The sequence below is a fragment of the Dermacentor albipictus genome, chromosome 9 (genome assembly GCF_038994185.2).
Source record: "Dermacentor albipictus isolate Rhodes 1998 colony chromosome 9, USDA_Dalb.pri_finalv2, whole genome shotgun sequence".
Taxonomy (NCBI): domain Eukaryota; kingdom Metazoa; phylum Arthropoda; class Arachnida; order Ixodida; family Ixodidae; genus Dermacentor; species Dermacentor albipictus.
In genome coordinates this window covers 81,906,295-81,927,271 of record NC_091829.1, presented here as the reverse complement: position 1 = coordinate 81,927,271, position 20,977 = coordinate 81,906,295, and the positions used below count along the sequence as shown (strand labels likewise).

Below are 20,977 nucleotides of genomic sequence, written 5' to 3'. Positions count from 1 at the left end.
ACCTCCACATTTCCGTTTGGGCTATGTGTGTTTGTAACCGCTTTCGTAGGCCTATTCCCGATATCGGGCAGTATCAATTATACTTTTACTTCGTGAATCAGATGAAATCAATTACTTGTAGTCAATCACGTTATTTCTTGGCTATTTTGTGATTTAACAATTTTTTTGTTTACTAGGTAACGCTCGCGGTAATTCAGCTGCTTTTCTTGAACCATCAATTACATGTACCAAGTTACATTTTCTGACAAAACACGTTTAATATCCGACGCAGCTTTGAGTGCTTAAATTTGGCGGGAGTTAGTTCACCAAATGGTGCAAATAAAGGACGGTTAGGAAAAATTCATTGGTGAAAACAAGTGCATATGTTACCCCATTTCCAGAACGAGCATCCTGCAGCTTTCGATTCCTTTTATCTCTCTGTATCTCAGATACGATGAGATGACCGGAGTATGGTAGCGTTGCAAATTTGCTAAGCCCTCTTGGAAGCCCGACATCAGCTTTCCACACGCAATAAATATCTCACTGTCTTTCTCGGAAGCGTTTCCAAGTGGCCTTCATTGATGGTAAGAGCTGTTACTCCTTACTTATTTACGGCTTAGTGCATTCTGTGAGAACTTGATGTCGAGAGATGTGTTTGCCTTTGAACGTGTGTCTTTATATATGTCTTATGCACACCAGACGCAGATACGCCGATTTTTCCTATTGCAACGTACATGGAACGTTATAGGGGTTAATATTATACAGGCTCATAGTAAACTAGCTCACACATTAGGGCCCCTCATCAGGGAACGTGAACATATGCACCCGTCCGTGACAAGTAGAAGTATCAATGGCTGCCGAGTAACGGGCACTGGGAGCATAATTGCCAGCATGCCCTGCTTATACTGTTATTTAGGTCATAACATAATGTGGCCAATAAACAATGAGACAACAATGTATGTGGTTTCAGGCAATTGATGAATTTATTTTGAAAAAAAAGACGGCGCAACTCTAAGCCACGTGGTTTCTAAGATTTGACCGACGTGCATATGAAGAGGAACGTCTCTAGCGAATTTCACTGACATTAGTTGAACTCGAGAAAGGTAAACGATTAAGTCCAGTATGAAGAATCAAGTTCACTAATCAGCAATGGTTGTATCTATAGGACATAATAGATGTTGTATGCATAAAATTAGTTTTTTCTTTTTCGTCTTTAACGCCTTGCATCAGCTATTCGAAATTGTCTCAATATACAGAAGGCACACAGTTCGCTTTTTGTAAAGGAAAACAGCCTAAATGGTGGTAGCATATGTATTTTCCAGGAAATGTACTTAAGAAAACGCTGGTGCCTTGCATGGTTAATTATGAATAACTGCCTGTTAAATACTGAAGTATTTATTAGCTATACATATCAGATAACTTCATCAAACAATCAGAGACCTTGTCTTGATAGTGAAATCGAAGCGGTAACTAGCCCTACTTTCGCGGTGCCCCGCATGAAACATTCCATTCAATTAATCTGAGTTTCACCTAAAAGTGCTCTAAGAAGGCTGCATCGAGTAATGCAAGACAAAGTCAAGCGGAACACCTTTGTTCTTAGTGACAGATTACGAGGACGAATACACAAAAACTAGTGCTATAGTCTCGCAATTTCTTCTAAATGCACCAGCACTGGCAATGACCTTTCGAATTTTTGCAATAGAGGGTTGATCCCACAAACGAATAGATAAGAAGCAATTGCTACAGATATTCTATTTCTCCAGATAATTTCAAATTACTGATTGCACGTTTCCGCAAGAAAATATGTTATAATCTCCACTGCGTTGTCTCAGAAAAAATTAGATCTTTCGGCTTGAGACATGTGGAATATAGGCGGACGTAGCTCGGATATAATGGCGCCAAATAACACCAATTTTATATACCTACCTTATTCAATTGCAGTAGCAACAGTGTATTGAATATTTCTCCAATTTCATCTACCGTGTTCTTTGGCGAGCGCGAAAGAATAGACCAGATTACTTTCTGTTAGGGAATTATTTGCTAAATATCATAGGTTTGTGCAAGTTTGCCTTTCGTCCACTTAGCGTCGAAAGAAATACTGCCCTGTGCATCCTAACACCTTTTCTTAATACGAAAACCCTAAAAAGGAGGCAGGGTTCGGTTTTAAGAGACAGCCATAGCACTACTAGTTGACATCCCGTTATTCAGTGGATAACTTTGCGACACCATTCTGTAATTTAAACCTTTACTTCTGACTGTAGTGTCAATCAAGTGCTATAAGCTGCCGTATCTAACCTGCCGTACTCCTATGTAAATGCGTATACATGTTCTCGCGTTAAACAAAAGCCACACTGTTTAGAAAAAGTTTGATGGCGCTCTTAAGCAGGCTACTGCCAATGAAGCCACCACCTATCAAAAATGGCTGTGGCTTAGCTAAGGTTAAGCCCAGGATACGAAGCATACTAGCCTTTATTTTAGTTGTTGAACCACTGTTTAGCCTGGTGAACTGCTGTTGCTTGGCTATATTTGGTTCGGCTAGACGAAGAAACAACTCATGCAGGTGAGCGCCGAGCTGAGACCCGGCTATGTAGCTACGCGGCCGCAAGCGAGCCCACGAGTTGAGCCTCCGCTTTTGCAGCTGTTATGACGTCATATGGTAGCTACGCGGTCGCGCGCGAAGCAGCAAGCACGAGCGTGGTTGTGCGGCTAGTATGCTTCGCATAAAACTGCACTCTTGCTTTGTAAAAAAAAACCACTGTTGCGGCTCAGGGATCCTTGTAAAACTAACCTGCCGTACTCCTAAGTAAATGCGTATACATGTTCTCGCGTTAAACAAAGGTCACACTGTTTAGGAAACGTCTAGCAGCGTTGGGAAGTCTACCGCCAATGGAGCCACCGCTTAACAAAAACTGCACTCTTGCTTTGTAAAAAAACCACCATTGCGGTTCAGGCATCTTTGTAAAACTTTCTCTTGATTTTCCGAAGAATAACGGGCATATGCAGAAGCCGATCGACTATTACTGAGAAAAATATTGGCAACACACGTTTTCATTTTTACATGTTGTAATTTCCTATTGGAGAATCCTAGCATTACTTTTTTTGGCTGCAATATATCTGCTTATCCACTATGCACCCCGCAGGGGCGTCTGCGTCAGCAGGCGTTTGGTGTGTTGCGACACCATGGACCCGAGCACACGAGGGTTGGACCCTCCCACGTGTAGTCGTGCGCGGCTTAGCCGTGTCCGGGGAAAGGGGGATCCTGGAGGTTGAGCCGATGCTGGGTGATCGGACCTTTGAGGCCCCCCGGCGGAGGCAACACACCTCTTTGGCCTCTGCTTCACGTAGACGGCACCCCCGGACTGACCCAACCGGGGGAAATCGGTAGTCGCCTCTTCCTGTCTCTCTCTCCTCAAACCTTCGTCTTTATCTCCCACTTTTTTACCTTTCCTGTCTTCTTCTCTCTTCCATTTACTTCCTTTCTCCACGGCGGCAAGGGTTAACCTTGTGTGGATATCCTACCTTGGGTACACCATATTTTGTTATAGTGACGGCGTACGGCTGGCGTCGTGCAGGCTTGGATACAAGCCCTGCCGCGTCCCCTCGTTGGGCTCCGTGGTGGGCGGTCGGCGCTGTTACCGAACACACACACTTTCCTATGGCAGCTCAAATCTCTGTTGTCCATGACCGGCGTCTCAAAAGATGCCGCACCGAAGTACCATTTCAGTTCTCCTTTCGAAGCAACGCTCCATCTTTCCCCAAATACTACGTAGTCCACAGCGAAAGTAACACGCCTATTAAAAAGCTTTCTCCACTCCTGGTCGCCAAATGCCTGAAAGATAAAATCGGACAGACATACAAAGCCTCCAAAATGTCTAGCGGGGACCTCCTCCTAGAATTGAATAGTAAAGACCAAGCAGATAAGCTGTCTGAACTTACCAGTATTGGCGAGGCGACAGTGACTGTTTCAGCCCACAGAACACTCAATACAAGTAGGGGAGTAATATCTGAAGAAGAATTTATTGGATTAAGCGACGAGGAACTGCTGGAAGGTTTCCAGGAACAAAATGTTACCAAAGTACAGAGAATAGTAATCCGCAGAAACGACCAAGAAATCCCCACCAAACACGTTATACTCTCCTTCGGAACAAGCGTAATGCCTACCTCGCTCGATGCAGGTTATGTTAAAGTCAATGTAAGACCATATATTCCAAACGCCAGACGATGTTTCAAGTGCCAAAGGTTTGGACACGCTTCACATGCATGCCGAGGACAAACAACTTGTGCTAAATGCAGCTCCAACGAACACCAATCTGAGAATTGTACCTCTTCCGCACATTGTGTTAACTGCAAGGGAGATCACCCAGCTTATTCACAGTCCTGCCCTTGCTGGAAAAAAGAAAAAGAAGTCATTGCTCTAACTGTAAAAGAAAAAATTTCGTTCTTTGAAGACCGAAAGCGGCTATCGTATCTTCCGCGAAGGAGTTATGCCGAAGTGACGCAGGCGGGGGCAGCGTCACAGAGGCCGCCAGAGTCCTCCGAGCCCACGCGCAGTGGTGCCGCAGTGACTCCTCCCGCCCCCGTGGTGGAAGCAGTCAGTACTGTTCCACCCTCTTCGACGGCCCAGCAAACACCAGTCCCGCAGGGCCCTAAGATCAAGCGAACCCCAAGGCCCGAGACACGTGTCTCGGCGCCTAACTCTCGATCCTCCAGCGCCTCAGAGACAGCGATGGAGGTCGACGCAAAAACCCCGGTGTCATTGACACCAAAGGACAAGCGCTCTCTTGAGCCCGGTAAGAGGGACAAGATCCCAATAACCACTCAGAATAAGAAAGCGATAACCTAAAGGTTATCGCTCATTTGTATAAGCTTTTTAAATTCCATGTCACCTAACATCTCACCTCTTATTCATTCCATAGTGCTAATTCTTACCTTTCAATTTTAAGATGGCTTTTATTATTCATTGGAATTGTAGAGGTCTCATGCACAATCTAGGTGACATCAAAGACATCATCAACATCTTTTCACCAGTTGCCGTATGTCTTCAGGAAACAAATCTCGGTCCAAAAAATAGTCAAATTCTCAAAGGTTTCACCGTTGTCCGAAAGGACCGCGATTGTTCCACCCGTTTGTCAGGCGGAGTGGCTATAGTTGTGCAGGGCGGCACTCCTACCCTAAACGTCGAATTGAATACATCTTTAGAAGCCGTAGCTGTCACCATCCTGTCTTACAAAACCATCACCATTTGCTCACTCTATATACCACCCCACACCCACTTCACTACTAAACAATTAGAAAATTTAACAGATCAATTACCGGAACCATTTGTTTTAGTAGGGGATCTTAATGCTCATTGCACTCTTTGGGGCAGTACCAAAACTGACCGAAGAGGACAGCTGGTTGAAGATTTTATCTTATCCAATGATATCTGCCTTTTAAATTCAGGTGCCCCAACGTACTTTTCACCAACTGCCCGCAGTTTTAGCTGTTTAGATTTAGCTTTTTGCTCACCATCTCTTTTTAATGATATTAGGTGAGAGGCCCTCGACACGCCATATGGTAGTGATCACTTACCAGCAGTCATTAAACTCGTATCATCACCATCAACCTTAACCACTAGGCCACGCCGATGGAAACTAAAGCTCGCTAATTGGCCGCTCTTTACGGAAAATTCGAAACTAGAAGATGTCTTTTCGCCAAACCTAAGCGTTAACGAACTTAACACAAAATTCACTGAGGTAATAATCTCAGCGGCAGAAAAGGCGATACCCCAGTCATCGGGAAATGTGAGCAAAAGGCTAAACCCCTGGTGGACGAAGGAGTGTACCAACGCTAAAAAAGAACAAAATAAGGCCTGGGGAATCCTATGGAGGTACCCCACCTATTGCAACCTCTTAAACTTCAAACAAGCCAAAGCCAAAGCACGATTCATTAGAAGACAGGCTGAAAACTCTTCACGGCAAAACTACATATCTTCAATCAACAGTACAATAACATCAAAGCGTATGTGGGACCAGGTCAGGAAATTTAGAGGAGAGTACTCATCGTACACAATTCCACTACTTACATGTCCAGGCACACAAACAACAATACAAGAACAGGCAGATATACTTGGCGAACATTTCCGTGATGTATCCAGCTCAGGGAATTATACAGAGGAATTTTTGCAATACAAACAGTCCGCTGAAAAACAGAAGCTTCCCACTACTGGCGCGTCAAATGAACCGTATAATTCCCCCCTGACACAACAAGAAATAAACAGAGTCCTCTCTGCAGGGAAAACAACAGCGCCAGGTCACGACCGCATTCACTACGCCATGCTGGCTCATCTGTCTCAGGCATCTGTAGACGCTCTCCTCAAATTTTTCAACATAATCTGGGAATCAGGTATAATGCCCGAAGAGTGGAAAAAAGCAATAGGAGTCGCATTTCTAAAAGCCGGTAAATTCCCAACATCCGCAACCAGCTACAGACCCATTGCCCTCACAAGCTGTTTGGCAAAATCATATGAAAGCATTATCAATATAAGACTCTCATTTATTTTAGAATCAAGGAACCTCATAGACCCCCATCAGTGTGGATATAAAAAGGGTTGTTCAACCACCGACCATCTTGTCCGTCTTGAACATGAAATTCGACACGCATTTTTACACAAACAACACTGTCTTGCAGTTTTCTTCGATTTAGAAAAAGCCTATGATACCACATGGAGATATGGAATTTTAAGAGACCTGGCTGACCTCGGCATCCGTGGTAAAATGCTAAATTGCCTAGCTGATTTTATGTCTAACAGAACATTTCAGGTACGTCTGGGTTCAGTTCATTCTAATGCATTTACACAGGAAAATGGCTTTCCGCAAGGCTGTGTTCTCAGCAGGACGCTGTTTATAGTAAAGATGAATTCAATTAATAAGATTATACCGTCATCTCTTATGCACTCTGTTTACGTAGACGATCTCCAAGTAGCTTGCCGCGCCTCAAGTTTGCCAACCTGTGAAAGACAGCTTCAAATGACAATAAATAAACTTACACAATGGGCTAACAAAAATGGTTTCCGCTTCTCCACACAGAAAACAGTTACTGTTTTGTTCTCTCAGAAACGAGGACTAAACAGCGATCCAGTCGTAAAATTGAACGACACCATATTGCCGGTGAAACAAGATCATAAGTTTTTAGGAGTAACCTTTGACAGCAAACTTAATTTCCTAACTCACATAAAAGCACTAAAGAATAAAGCAAATAAAGCTCTAAATATCCTTAAAGTTTTGTCCCATAAACACTGGGGTTCCGACCGAATGTGCCTTTTACGAGTTTAGCGGTCTCTTGTGCGTAGCCTTTTAGACTACGGCTCCGTGGTTTACGGTTCAGCCAGACAGTCATACATCAAGCGACTTGATCCAGTACATAACCTTGGACTGCGACTGGCAAGTGGCGCCTACAGAACGTCACCTGTGCAAAGTTTATATGTTGAATGTAATGAACCCTCATTACATCCACGTAGACCATTACTCACTTTTTCCTACGTACTAAGAATTCAGTAATCACCACAACACATATGCTACAATATACTCACACAATGCAACTCACGCCTACACTATACAAATAAACCAAACACGATTAAACCGCTTGTCCTGCGATATGAGGAATATGTTCGGGATTATGACATTCCCCACGAAGTCCTCCAGGTTGCCAAGAAACCACAACGGCTGGCCCCGTGGTACGATTTCACACAGTTGTGCGACTGGACATTGACTCATTTAAAGAAGAAAGACACCCCACACGAAAACATTACAGAAGAATTCCGTGCACTTCAGGACAAATATCAAAATAACATGCAATATTACACTGATGGCTCTAAAACAAAAGATCACGTGGGAGTGGGCGCCGTAACGGAAAATTGGGGAACAAGTATTCGATTGCCACAACACGCCTCTGTCTTCACGGCCGAAGTTTTCGCTATATGGCTTGTTGTAAAAAAGATTATCGCTGAGAAACACAAAAATGCAGTCATATACACAGATTCTTTAAGCACACTAAAGGCTCTAAATCTTAAATCTGAGTGTGAACTCTTGATTGGAGATATTTTAAACATGGTGGTGCTTAACGAATACGGGAGGTCAATTCGTTTCTGCTGGGTCCCAAGCCATGTTGGGATACCAGGTAACGAAGAAGCTGATAGATATGCATTGATGGCAGCGCACAAAGACATCACAAACACAACACTCCCATACAAAGATAGCATCCGTGCAATTAGAAAAGCCTTAACAGTAAAATGGCAACGCGAATGGGACCTTTGTGCCGACAACAAGCTACATCTCACGAAACCCATAGTTGGCGAGTGGAAGTTATGCTATCATCAGGAGCGGTTCATCGAAGTAGTTTTATGCCGACTACGCATTGGGCACACACACCTCACACACAATTACTTATTTACGAAAGAAGACACACCAACATGCGAGAAATGTCAACAGCCACTAACAGTTATGCACATATTACTCACATGTACGCAGACGGAAACACACAGACGAACATTTTTGCACAAATTATATCAACTACACATACCTTTACACCCTGCTCTGATTTTAGGGGATCATCCGCTAGTCCCATTATGTGAGGTCCGTAAATTTCTACAAGACACTGGATTTTTACATAAAATATAGATTACTAACCCAGCCTTTTCCTTCACAAACTGGATTTTAAAACACCTCGTCTTTGGCGCAGCATAGCCTTAGCTGCTTTTGCGCCAATAAACCCCATTTAACTAACTATTATCCACTATGCAGCTTGACAGGGCAAAAAACCCGCGTTCAGACTACGGGCGCAATGTACGGATTGTACACACGGATTGTAAGCGTATACACAGAAAGCGCAAATAGTTTGTTTACACTGCCGTCGTCTTGAGCTGAAAGAAGGCAAAATTTGTAACCAGGACTGGGCGTTAATGTTGGAGTACCCGCTACTTTGTCGACAAGCACAGATACGATTGTTACTATGCCACCAATGCGCGAAGCAGTTTCGGTTAACACCTTCCGGTCACGGGGCTTCCGGCCTCCCCAGATTCCTCCTTTAGAAAACCGGCGAGCTGGCGATGCCATCGGACGCTGCTGCGTGGTGGCCTTGGATTTTGTGCATGTGCACGTGTGTCTCTTGCTACGTGTCCTTTGTGAACTGATGTGCATTGTGGAAGAGTCTCCGCTCTGCAGCGATGAGCTGCTCATCGAAGAAGTGCGACAAAGGCCGCTACTTTACCACCAGCACCTCAAAACGTATCGTGACAACAGGCTCCAGAAGGACACCTGGCTTGATGTAGCGAATAAATTGAAACAATGTGGTAAGTGTTATTTGTTTTCTTTTTTGGACGTATGCGTCGATATGTGCATCAGTCAAAGGTTGCGTTTGTCTAGCGACTTGCAATGTCCGCTCCGAGCAACCTTTGAAAATGTTTTCTCGCAGCCCCGCCACTACGTCGGTGTACCCTCAAGTAGAGTGCCTTTATTGGCGCCTCCGTTGTCGTTCCGCGCTGTCGAACTTGGAGCCGGGAACCGTGAAAAAGGTTCAGGGCTAACTTCTACAGTGACGAGCAGTTATTACTCGAAATAAAACCGCAGCGTTTGGCGTGCCTGCAAGCAACTTGACAGAATGTTGCACGGATAATTGCATCACTTTACGTTTCCTTTTCAATGCTAAAGCGGAAAATGCGCATTAAGGGCCATCTATTTGCTTATGTATGATACAATGCCATGAGTAGTTGGTTTACACGCAGTCATACAGAAGTCCAGGCAACTTCTTTTACGACGGTTCAGCTTGGTGGCCCCGCTTCCAATACTGCTGGTGGTGCAGTGTTTGGTGCAATACGTATTGTGTTTTATATGATATTTTGGTGGTTCTAAGTTGTTTATACTGTTGGAAAAATTCACGTTTGGTAGTTGAATTTACTTCTAGTTGGGCAGTTCGCTGTCGGCGCTTTTACTTCCGTGGTATACTTACAGTTGCTACGTGTGTGTTCCCGCGTTAAGAGGAAGCATTAGCTCGGGTCCTCATAAGCATCATCATCATCATCATCATCATTATCATCACCATCTTGGTTACGCCCACTGCAGGGCAAAGACCTCTCCTCTACTTCTCCACTACCCCGAACAACAACTAGTTGTGGCCATGTTGTCCCTGCAAACTTCTTGATCTGACCAGCCCAACTAACCTTCTGCCACCCCCTGCTACGCTTCCCTTCCCTTCGAATCCAGCCCTTAACCCCTAATGACCATCGGTTATCTTCCCAGCTTATTACATGTCCTGCCCATGCCACCCTCCCCCCCCATTTCTTTTTGTTGATTTCAGCGTAGATGTGATTAACTAGCGTTTGTCCCTAACCCAATCTGCTCTTTTATTGTCGCTTAACGTTACGCCCATCATTCTTCTTTCCATAGTTCGTGGCGTTGTCCTCAATTTCGGTAGCAGCCTTGTCGTGAACCTCCGGTTTTCTCCCCCGTACCGGGTGCTCCTATATGAACATATGTAAAAGGATAATTTGCTTTTCTCATCCACCAATGCACCAAATTTGACTAGGTTTGTTGCATTTAAAAGAAAAACTTAAAATCTAGTGACTGTCGGTTTCGAATTTTCGATTTTGATCGGCAACTTTTTATAAAAAATTCACAAAAATCAAGAATTTTCAGAAAACGAAACTGTCAAGTTTGCAACTCCGTAGCTGAGCAATGAAAAGCGACATCACAATTGTGTGAATTGCGTTTAATAGTGCATTAAAGCGGACGAAGTTGGTATGTTATACATGAATCTCAAGAAATATAGTAATATGTAAATACAGCCTTTCCAGAACCCTTGTACACAACGTAACGAATTCACCTAAGACATCAATTGACAAGAGAATTTGTTCGCTTTGAATGCTCTAATACATGTCGTTTGCAGAACCGCAATATCTGTTCTTGATGTAGAGCTATTATTTGCAAACGGCCTGCTATTTTTTTCCCTACTTTCGGATTCTTGAAAATTGCTTTAGCAATATTCAGGCCCTAAATTGAAAATCCGTGACCAACAGTCACTATAATTTACCTTTATCTTTGAAATGTAACAAATTTCATTGAAATCGGTGCAGGGGTTCTGTCACAGAAGCGTTTCTGCGTTTTACATGTATTTGAATAGGCCGCGTCGGAGTTGGGCCCAAGCTGAAGCTTCTTCTTAAGTAGTTGTTTCAAGTAGACTCATCGGCGATGTATATCGTAAAGCTAATGCTGGGAACGAAAAATGAAAAGAGCGTAAATGGCACAAGTGGAGCTTATGTAGACGAACCTGTTCAACCTGCTTTATTATATGTAAACGTTTTCTATACTAGGTGCAATGCAGTGGCCGAACTGCAGCATATTTGGAGTTGCCTTGGGTAGAAGTTTCTTCGGCTGGGAAATGTCTGCCACATGTCTGACACCGGCGCAGCGGGCATTGAGAAGTCGTGGGTTCTCATGCCACACCTTATGTTCCTGGCCGATGCAATACAACGCCGAAGGTAAAAGCTTTTTGCTAGCTTGTTTGCTACTGATTGCATCTACAACGTCTGTCGCGCCAGGATAGGTATGAGGCCAATGAATGCGCAAACGCACACACCGACTAGGCAGAAAGAACGTCAATGCATACCGAAAACATAAATCAAAAACGTTTCACCAAAGTGACCAAGAAGGTTTTGCATTTCCACGAACAAGCCGTCTTATGAGTATATGCCAATTCTTCTCACTCTTTTCCCGGTCGACCTAACATTACAAAGCACACGTTTGATATTGCGGTAGATTTCTACTGTGACAGAGGACAACCAAAATTAAAAAAAATAGGAAAACGTTTTGTAGCCAACAACTACAATCAGCTGTTTTCATAGTAAAGTTTATGTCTAGTGCCAAGTAAAGCCACAGAGAATGTGGCTGAATATAAGAATAAATTGTGTTTTCTTTTTCTCCACAGCACCGTCTGCACGCTGATGGGAAAAGATGGGAGAGGATTCGAGCTGTCCCATGCTCAGTTACCTCAGTCTGTCACTGACGCAGCGTCATCAATACAAAATTTGTCACACATTTCATGCAAACAATACCCAGCAGACGTCACTGTCTTACGACTTACTGGAAGAACTCCCCTGTCACAAGGTTTGTCCAAGTGCAGCTGCTTCCTCTGCACCAAGTATTGAGGCAGACAGACTGCCTGACGGAAAAAACATCAAAGTCGGCAGCGAGCTTGGAACAAATTTCTTTACATGTCGCCTGTTCACCACAGCGCTCAACTTGCTCTGAAGAAGTTTCTTCGAAATCAAGAAATTGTAAGCAAGCTCACAAAAAGCAAAAAGAATGACCTTGATGACTTGACGATGTCCGCACTTGGAACAAATCAGCAGCGGCTGAATGAATTAACGGCCGCTGCGGTGTCTGTAGTAGTCAATAAACACTTCCTAATGAGCTTAAAGGGTCTTCTCGGTAAACACTATGGTCGGAAAGAGGAGGAGGTTAAGCTGCAAATTCATTGCCTCTTAGTTGAGGCAGCGTTCCCTGCGAAAGATGCAGTGCCCTGAAAAAAAAAAACTATGTCAGTGACGCTTCATTGCGGCTGGTTGGAGCTCTTGTGGTGTTTTGTGCTTCGTGCAGATATCAGAACTTAAGGCGCTTTGTGTTGAGATTAAGTTATAAAGTTATAAAGGAGTTTCGTTTTTTATAATGTTATAAAGCAGCAAGTTATCTAAGTTATAAAGGAGTTTCATGTTAACCGCCATGGTGATCTGACAATGCAGTGTTTTCTTTCAAGTGCTGGAGATTTCTGAACTCAAGGCGCTTGGTGTTGGGAGCAGGTGATCTCAATCGTAGGGGCGTTGCGTGTTACCTGCTGGTGATCTGAGAATGCAAAGTGTTTTCTTTTAAGGGCAGGTGACCTCATAACTCAAGCTGCTTTCAGGAGACAAGATGCATTCTTATTTTATATTTGCTTGGTTTGCCATGTAACTGAACTTACCAATGAAGTTCAATGTAGGTTTGATTCCCTGTTGTTTTGTAAGCGTGTCGGAACGCTTCAATCCCTGTTTATGTTTAGTATATATAGGTTGTAAAATGTACTATCCCAACACTCAAACAACATGCAGCGCGCAGTCATCCTAGCGAAATAAAGAATTATATAAAAACGCCATTGTGTATGCCGAATGTTTGACACCGCTGACATCAAACTGCTTAAGCAATCCAGCTACGCTAAACAAGCATGGAGCAAGACGACACTTTTTATTGAAAGCTTCCCTCGAAGGATTGGCGCAGCCAGAAGGGTGCGAACACCTCGAATTTTTTGTTTGTATGTACGTATATGCACGCACGTATACAAAAAACTAACACAGGCACGAACGTACATGTAGAGTAGTACCCCCCTCGATTGCTCGGAATAACATCCTGGCTGCGCACGTGACTCGAAGAGCTCGAATATTCGCGTGGAAACGCGCATTACCTTGCAACAAAAAGCGGTGCGATGTTTCTCAGCTTGCATATAAAGTTTCCTCGAGCGGGCCGGAAGGCTAGAAATGTTTTAAAGGGTGTTTAAAGAAAACTTCGCACACGTGTGGTGGACAATTAGGTGAGCACTTTTTGGATGCCGAAATCAGACGAATAACCGTGACCGAGAAAACTATCGTTCCTGCAGCTATGTCAGTGACCCTTAACCATAATCATCATTCATCACCAACCGTCATTCACACCTGCGGCACGTTTTAGATATATGCGGTGCACACACGTAGATTTAAACGCATTACAAATGTTCACATCCGCCCATTTTTAAAAAGCTTTCTTTTACGATTTATACCGCAAACTTAACAGCTCCTTCGTAGCAGCGAATCGGCATGTACAAAAAAATCCAAGGTGCACGAGCTTCAAGATCAAATGTATTTCGTACAAGGGAGGGGATGAGCAATGGGTGGTGGAAGCAGGGGATGAGTGCTGGTTCTCGACGCCGTGCGGGCAGAATGGAAAGCCAGTGGAAAGGCAACAAGTTATTAACAATAAAAACAGGTTACTTTTATTGCACTAATCACATAATATGGCAAACTTGCAAAGTAATTATTCACATATTGCTGATTGTAATATGAAAACGCGTTTTGTTTATCTTTCCATACTGCTCAGATTAATTTACTATGACACACCTCGTACTAAACGAACAACAATAATTTCCCATTCCTCACGTCGACTAAGGCTGATTGAACAAGCAACATGCGGCGGGCAGTAACTGCTTAAGCTTTCACAGCTCTCTCATCAATAGGAGTGCACGATGTTTTCGCATACTACAAAAGAATGAACACGAGTGCCTTAATCGACCTCACATGAAAAGTCAGAACGCCGACAAAAAAAAACACAGTTGGGAAATGCCGGGAGGCAGCGGGAAAATTTCATCTACTAGTATTTACTCTGTTTTGAACACACTGTCATAGAGCCGCATAGACAAAGCAATCGTACGAGCTACACAGCGAATTCGGCGATTTGGTAAGTTAACATGCTTGCGTAAATGCGCTGCGCAACACAGACGTGTCGTCCATTTTTTGTCCCCCATCTGTGTTGCGCTGCACACATACAAAAAAATCGCACAATTGAGCAATGTCTCATGTCAGGCGTACGCATTTCAGCGTGTACAGGAATGTTACCCGATGTAAATGCTGCTTTAGTGTAAAAAAGGCGAACGGACCTCGCATATCCTGGTCACTTCCGGAGCTGGCCGGTCTCGTCCGTCCGCACGGCACCGCGTAAAAAGCTTTCCCACCTTTCGCGCGATTTGTGCAGCTTGGTGCGCTGCATCCCATCATATTGGCATACACTTGTCAAATTATGTGTTTCGTACCACTTCTCCAAAGTTATGAACCTAATTTTGTCGAATGCCGCAGCTGCGACCCGGAGCCGATCAGTGCAACGCACGATCGATGGTCCGCTGGTTGGAATTTCGGTGGCACTGAGAGAAACAAGTCGAGTGAGCGCCACGTCCGTAAAGTTGCCTTCGCAGCGGCGCGGATGAACATTTGACGTCATTTTTGCACCACGTGATAGCGCTCGGCGAATAGCGCTGCGAGTGGTGCCGGGAAAGTTATGCACAACTCTGCTTCCTGCGGGAATACATAGAGGCACAATAGAGCTGATTGCGCGAGAGCGCCACTGGTCTTAGCTAGGCGCCCCCCGAGTCAAGTGATGCGTTGTGGTCTCCCTAGGGCTCCTTTCTACCTGACATCGTCTTTCCCACGTATGCTTGTTTCATTAAATGTATTAACATTATAATTACCTGAAAAATCATACTTTTTCTCCCCCAGTCATTCGACATCATTGCTTGTTCATTGTAAGAAAGTTTGGGCATACTTGACTGCAAGAGCAACGCATACTTGGAAACACTGCTTCCGAAAACAAGCCAAGAAACGCCTTCCAACGTCCACCGTCACCGCCACTGATCGCCACGTGTTCATGTCAGCTATCTGTGAGCACATGCTGCCTCATTAGCCTCTCCTTTTTTATTACTGCCAGTCCTCTCGGCAGTGCTTCTACGTCTCTGAGAGTAAGTGAAATAAAATTAAAAATTATATTGCTCCCGTGTAAAGGGAGTAACAAAAGCAGGCGGCACTCTGACTTTTCTTTCTCATCCCGGTAAGCGCTCCACAGCCTTGTTCGTTCTGGGTCGAGACGACAGTGTCAGCTTTCCAGCACGGTCGTGCCAGCCAGAGACGGGCGACACCGCAACCGCGTCGGAACGATCCGTGCGTTTGTTTTGTGAGCCACGTGAGCCATTTAGTCTGAATGCGCGCGGTGCTCACGGATTCTGCGATGAGACCCGGCGGTTTGCTCTATAATAGTTTTTTTAGAAGCGAGATATGAGAACGAATACAACACACTGGTTCGCATAAGCTCCTTTGTGCCCGTGGCTCTATCACATTTCTATTTTCAAGTCGCCAATACTTGCGTAGCTACTGCTCGTAGCTGCAATTCTCGTTCTATCTCCTTCCATTTATTTTCCTTCTCACTTAGGGAAACCTCATCAGTTTGCTTATTTTCTAGCACGTTGCTGGGTCTCGTCATGAGGTGAATCGGTGTTCACCGCTCTTCCTCCGTAATGTTGAGCATTGTTTCCTGAAACCTTTCGACGACAAATCATCGAATAACTAAGTGAACACTTAAGTAAACAAGCACGCGCAATGCTTACAACACACAAAATTATGAGATGTAAAATTCCAAGAATCACGCAAGTGAAAAAGTAGACCAACCACGTTGCAACAGCCAAAAAAGAAAATGAAAAAAAAGCAGTGACACGTGTTGCAAGACGAGAGATGCACGACAGCTACCACTCGAAGTTTTCAGACTGCATTGCTTACGGCGCGGAAGAATGCGTATTCTATTTTTTAATATCTATTGTTTTAAAAAACAACACGTGATTTGATTAATAGGGAGCGACTTAAACCTATGAAAAGTTCCTAGCCTCGCTCCCATGCTCATTTCTTACGACGATAAAGCCGCTTTTCGTAAAGCTGCCTTTTCATGCAAAAAGGCACGTTTCTGTATCACGCCTTGCCTTTTTCTGAACCTTGTACTTTGCTTACCGTTATAAAATGGCGCCTTTTAACGTTACCGTATGGTCGATTTGTTAATACGGGTATAAGCAAATTATATTGGGTGCACAATTACATAGGCTTACGGAAATTTTACTATCACACGATGTGTCGGAAAAAAGTCCTGCGGGCACTAACGGTTTTTCTTCATACGAAACAAACAAAGAATAAGGCTGGGAAAAGTGCCAGGATACAGTCATAGCACGGATAGTTGACGCCCTTCACCTTTGCGGCGCCCATCTGTACTGGAATGGTTTCCTTTTGTATGTAGTGCATGTTTTCGTAAACATATATACATGTCTTCATGCGAAGCAAAGAAGACATCTACTGTGGACGACTCAGGTTCATATCGGTATTGGAATGCTTTGTTTTGTGCATTCCAGTGCGTTGTTTCATAAATTCATATACATATCTACACGTGAAGCAAGCAGGGTTTCTAAAGGCACTGGTTTCAGGACTGCGAATGGAGCTAAGGTTCTAATGAAAACTGCGCTCATGCTATGTCAAAAGACTTCTGATGGGACGCTGGCATCCTTACGTAACTTTCTCTTTATTGTTCAAAGGGTAATTTGCATATGCTAAGGGCGTTGTATTAAAACAAACGTAAAATATCCGCAGCTAATGTCTTTATTCCGAAATGTTCTTTTTTTGCCAATCAAAATTCCACTCATTTTACCCGCCGTGGTTGCTCAGTGGCTATGGTGTTGGGCTGCTGAGCACGAGGTCGCGGGATCGAATCCCGGCCACGGCGGCCGCATTTCGATGGGGGCGAAATGCGAAAACACCCGTGTGCTTAGATTTAGGTGCACGTTAAAGAACCCCAGGTGGTCAAAATTTCCGGAGTCCTCCACTACGGCGTGCCTCATAATCAGAAAGTGGTTTTGGCACGTAAAACCCCAAATATTATTATTATTATTATTCCACTCATTTTCTTTTTTGTGAAATGTATTTCCTCGTCCGCTACGTCGCTAAATAGAGCACGAATGTATCACGTTGTAATGGCGTTACCGCTAAGCGCATTAAAAGAAAAGTCTTCCTAAAAAACGTGACCACAGTGAAAACACCGCTACGTTTCACCGACTCAATTTTCTAACGCCCAAAATGAAAAAAAAATGCTGTTCAATAACAATGATTTACAGGTAGCAATTACGTGTGAAGAAATCATAGAAAATTATTTATGGTGTCGCAATTATCGGAAGGCCATTTATGAATTAGTGATCTAATATTTACAATTTATTTATTGACTCGTTGATTGATTGAAACATTTATTAGGAAGGATGGCCAGTGGCCTAGCATCTCGAAAAGGATCAGATAAAAGCAAGGGCGTCCACCTCCCTAACCTTGTACACCACAGCGTGAATTCTTCTGATGGCGTCTCCTTGCGTGGCGAGCCATTCGTCGTACGACGCCACCCTTTGAGGTGGGGTGTACTTGTACCTGAGGCTGGCTGTGGCAGGACAGCACAAGATCAGTTGTTTTGTGTCGACGTTGGTTACAAGGCTGTTGGGCCATTCAACTTGTGTTCCTCCCGACTTGTTCAGAACATGCGGTCGAATAGGGGTTGTAGCTCTCGCCTTGAGTAAGAGAACCCGGGCTTCTCTGCCATGACCAGTGCGAATGGGAGGGAGGATTCTAGGAGTAGACGCCCATTGTAGAGCTTACTCTCGTGGTTCAGTGATGCAATCGGTGGTATGGTACAGTGATAGATGACGTGGAGGTATGGGTGTGTTCCAGCAGTGATGGGCTCACATCAATGCTGCGATGGCAATCCCATCTGATTTTCTCGCTGGAAGCCTCATGGGCCGCCAAGTTCCTCGCTTTGCTCAGGCTGATGCCTGTGTGCAATGTGCGGTAAAGCATGGACATTTGTTATCCCACTTGTGGCAGCAAGCTTGTTCTAAGCGATGCGCGATGGTAGTCACGTAGGATCGGGTGTTCACTTGCTTTAGGGTCCCTTGACGGTCAGTATAGATGTGAACGATGGCTTTTCTGCGCTCATAAAATGTTTGAATTGCTTCTTCAATGGCTTGAAGTTCAAGCATAGTGGCGGTCCAGTGAACAGGGACGCTGTGGCTTTTGCGTGTGCTTGTCCGTGTTCTGTGCAATAAGCGGTAGCGGCATACATTTGACGGGAACCTGCGTCGTATTGTAAGACAGCGTCAGTGCTCGATTTGGTTCCTTGAAGATGTCCTCGTGCGTCTGTAATTCTTTCTGTTGGTGGTTGTGTCCTGCTTGCGCCTTTGTTGTTTGTGAAGATTGGTCTGGATTTCATAGCCTTGTTTACATCTGAAGGCCGAAGGAGGTTGTTCAGCTCTGGCAGATGCAGGTTCGCGCCAGGCAATCTAGATAACAGTCGCTGGCTATTCCACGTGCCCTTCAGCCTTGATTCGTTTACTGTGGGTTAAATAATACGTTTTAGGACGCCTGCACAATTTGCCGCCACCATACTGAGGGAAACTCGGCAGGGCGTAGATTTCGCGTCTCCTCTGAATCACAACTGATCGTCTGGTTGTGTGCGTCTTTGCAGAGAAGCAACATGGCGGCGCCCTTCTAGTTGTCCATTTCAATGCATGGGCACCATGAGGAGCATTTGTTCGGGAGTTGATGCTACCTCTATGGCTAAACGTTTCAGACTTGCTAATGTGCCATTCCACGTGCTCTTCTGCCTCGATTCGTTTAAGGTGCATTGAAGGATGTGTTTGCGGACGCCTGAACAATTTGGCGCCACCATACTTAGGGAGGCTGCGTAGGGCGTTGATTGCGCGTCTAGTTTGAATCATCGCATCGTCTGCGCGTTGCGCATGTGCGTCTGTGCAGACTAACAACATGGCGGTGCCCTTGTAGTTGTCCATTTGGAATCATGGGCGCGATGAGGAGCTCTTCCCCTGGAATTGATTATATTAACTCAATGGTTTAATGTTTATGTCTCGCTAGTGTCATTCCAAGTGCTCTTCGGACTCGATTCATTTGCGGTGTGGTAAATAATACGTTTTCAGACGCCTGAACAATCTGGAACCACGATACTGAGGGAGGCTCGGTAAGGCGTTGATTTCGCGTCTCCTTTGAATGAGGTTTTCTCATCCGCACGTCTGCGTCTTTGCAGAGTAGCATCATGGGGGCGCCCTTGTAGCTGTCCATTTCAATCGATGGGCGCCATAAGGAGCATTTCCTCAGGAGTTGATTATAATAACTCTATGGCTAAACATTCTTGCTTGTGTTCAATACCACGTCCTCCTCTGCCTTTATTCATTTACGATGCGTTAAATGATTCGTTAGCTGACACCACAAAACTTTACTCCCACCATACTGAGCGAGGCTTTGTAGGGCGTTGATTGCGAGTCTCCTTTGAATCACATTCCATCATCTGCGCCTCTTCGCGTTTGCAGGGTAGCAACATGGCGGCGCCCTTGTAGTTGTCGATGTAAATTCATGGGCGGCATGCGGAGCTTTTCCTCTGGAGTTGATTATATTAACTCTGTGGCTAAAGGTTTCAGAATTCCTAGTGTGATAACCACCGCAGTAGATTTCTGGCTAGGGAGTTGGGTTACTGAGCTTTTTAGCTGTGTCCGCGCTATATGCGTTTATTCTGACGTTCATTGATTGTATCGTTTCACCGATATATTGTTTCTTACGGAAGTAACATTCAAGCATATCAGTGACATCGTAACTAGTGCAAGTAAAGCTTGATCTCACTTCGTTTGTATAACTATATTTGCGGTGCCTTTATTTTATTGTCACTTTGAAAGTGCCTGCAGGTTTTGCACCGTGGGCCACATGTTTTTATTACGGGGGAATAATGTTGAATGACTTTTCCGTGCACTGACATGTCCTTAAAATTTCTGTTGGGGTAATAGGTCACCCTTGGTACAACCGGGAACAATTTTCTCAGGCGTTCTTTACTTGATAATATTCGTGGTATCTTCGTAAGATATCTTCGTAGTTTGTCTGACAGGACATTACAGCATTTTGTGATAAAGGCTGGTGTCCTGCCAGATTCTAGTGCAGGCTGTTATCTACTTCCGATTGCCTCAACAATCTTGTTATGACTTGGGCTGCTGAGCACGAGGTCGCGGGATCGAATCCCCGCCACGGCGGCCGCATTTCGATGGGGGCGAAATGCGAAAACACCCGTGTGCTTAGATTTAGGTGCACGTTAAAGAACCCCAGGTGGTCGAAATTTCCGGAGTCCTCCACTACGGCGTGCCTCATAATCAGAAAGTGGTTTTGGCACGTAAATCCCCAAATATTATTATTATTAATCTTGTTATGACGTCATAAGCTCTATCGAGTAGAACTTGTGGAATGTTAATTTCTGCTAGCGTTGTTTTAACCTCACTAGGTGGTGGATATAATGTTTCTCTTCGCTTCAGATTCTTATCATTTGTTTTCTTTGTCCGTCAAAATTTTCTT

At 44.4% G+C, this 20,977-nt stretch overlaps 2 long non-coding RNA genes across 2 annotated transcripts in view; both read left to right on the top strand.

The window, feature by feature from the left end:
• Positions 1-20,977, top strand: part of LOC135914986 (uncharacterized) — a 564,953-nt gene that overhangs the window by 461,237 nt on the left and 82,739 nt on the right. The gene's annotated exons all lie outside the window — the stretch shown is intronic.
• LOC135914979 (uncharacterized) lies at positions 9,078-12,319 on the top strand. Its single transcript, XR_010568480.1, has 3 exons — positions 9,078-9,307; positions 11,324-11,491; positions 11,938-12,319. It is a non-coding gene; the product is annotated as an uncharacterized lncRNA (long non-coding RNA).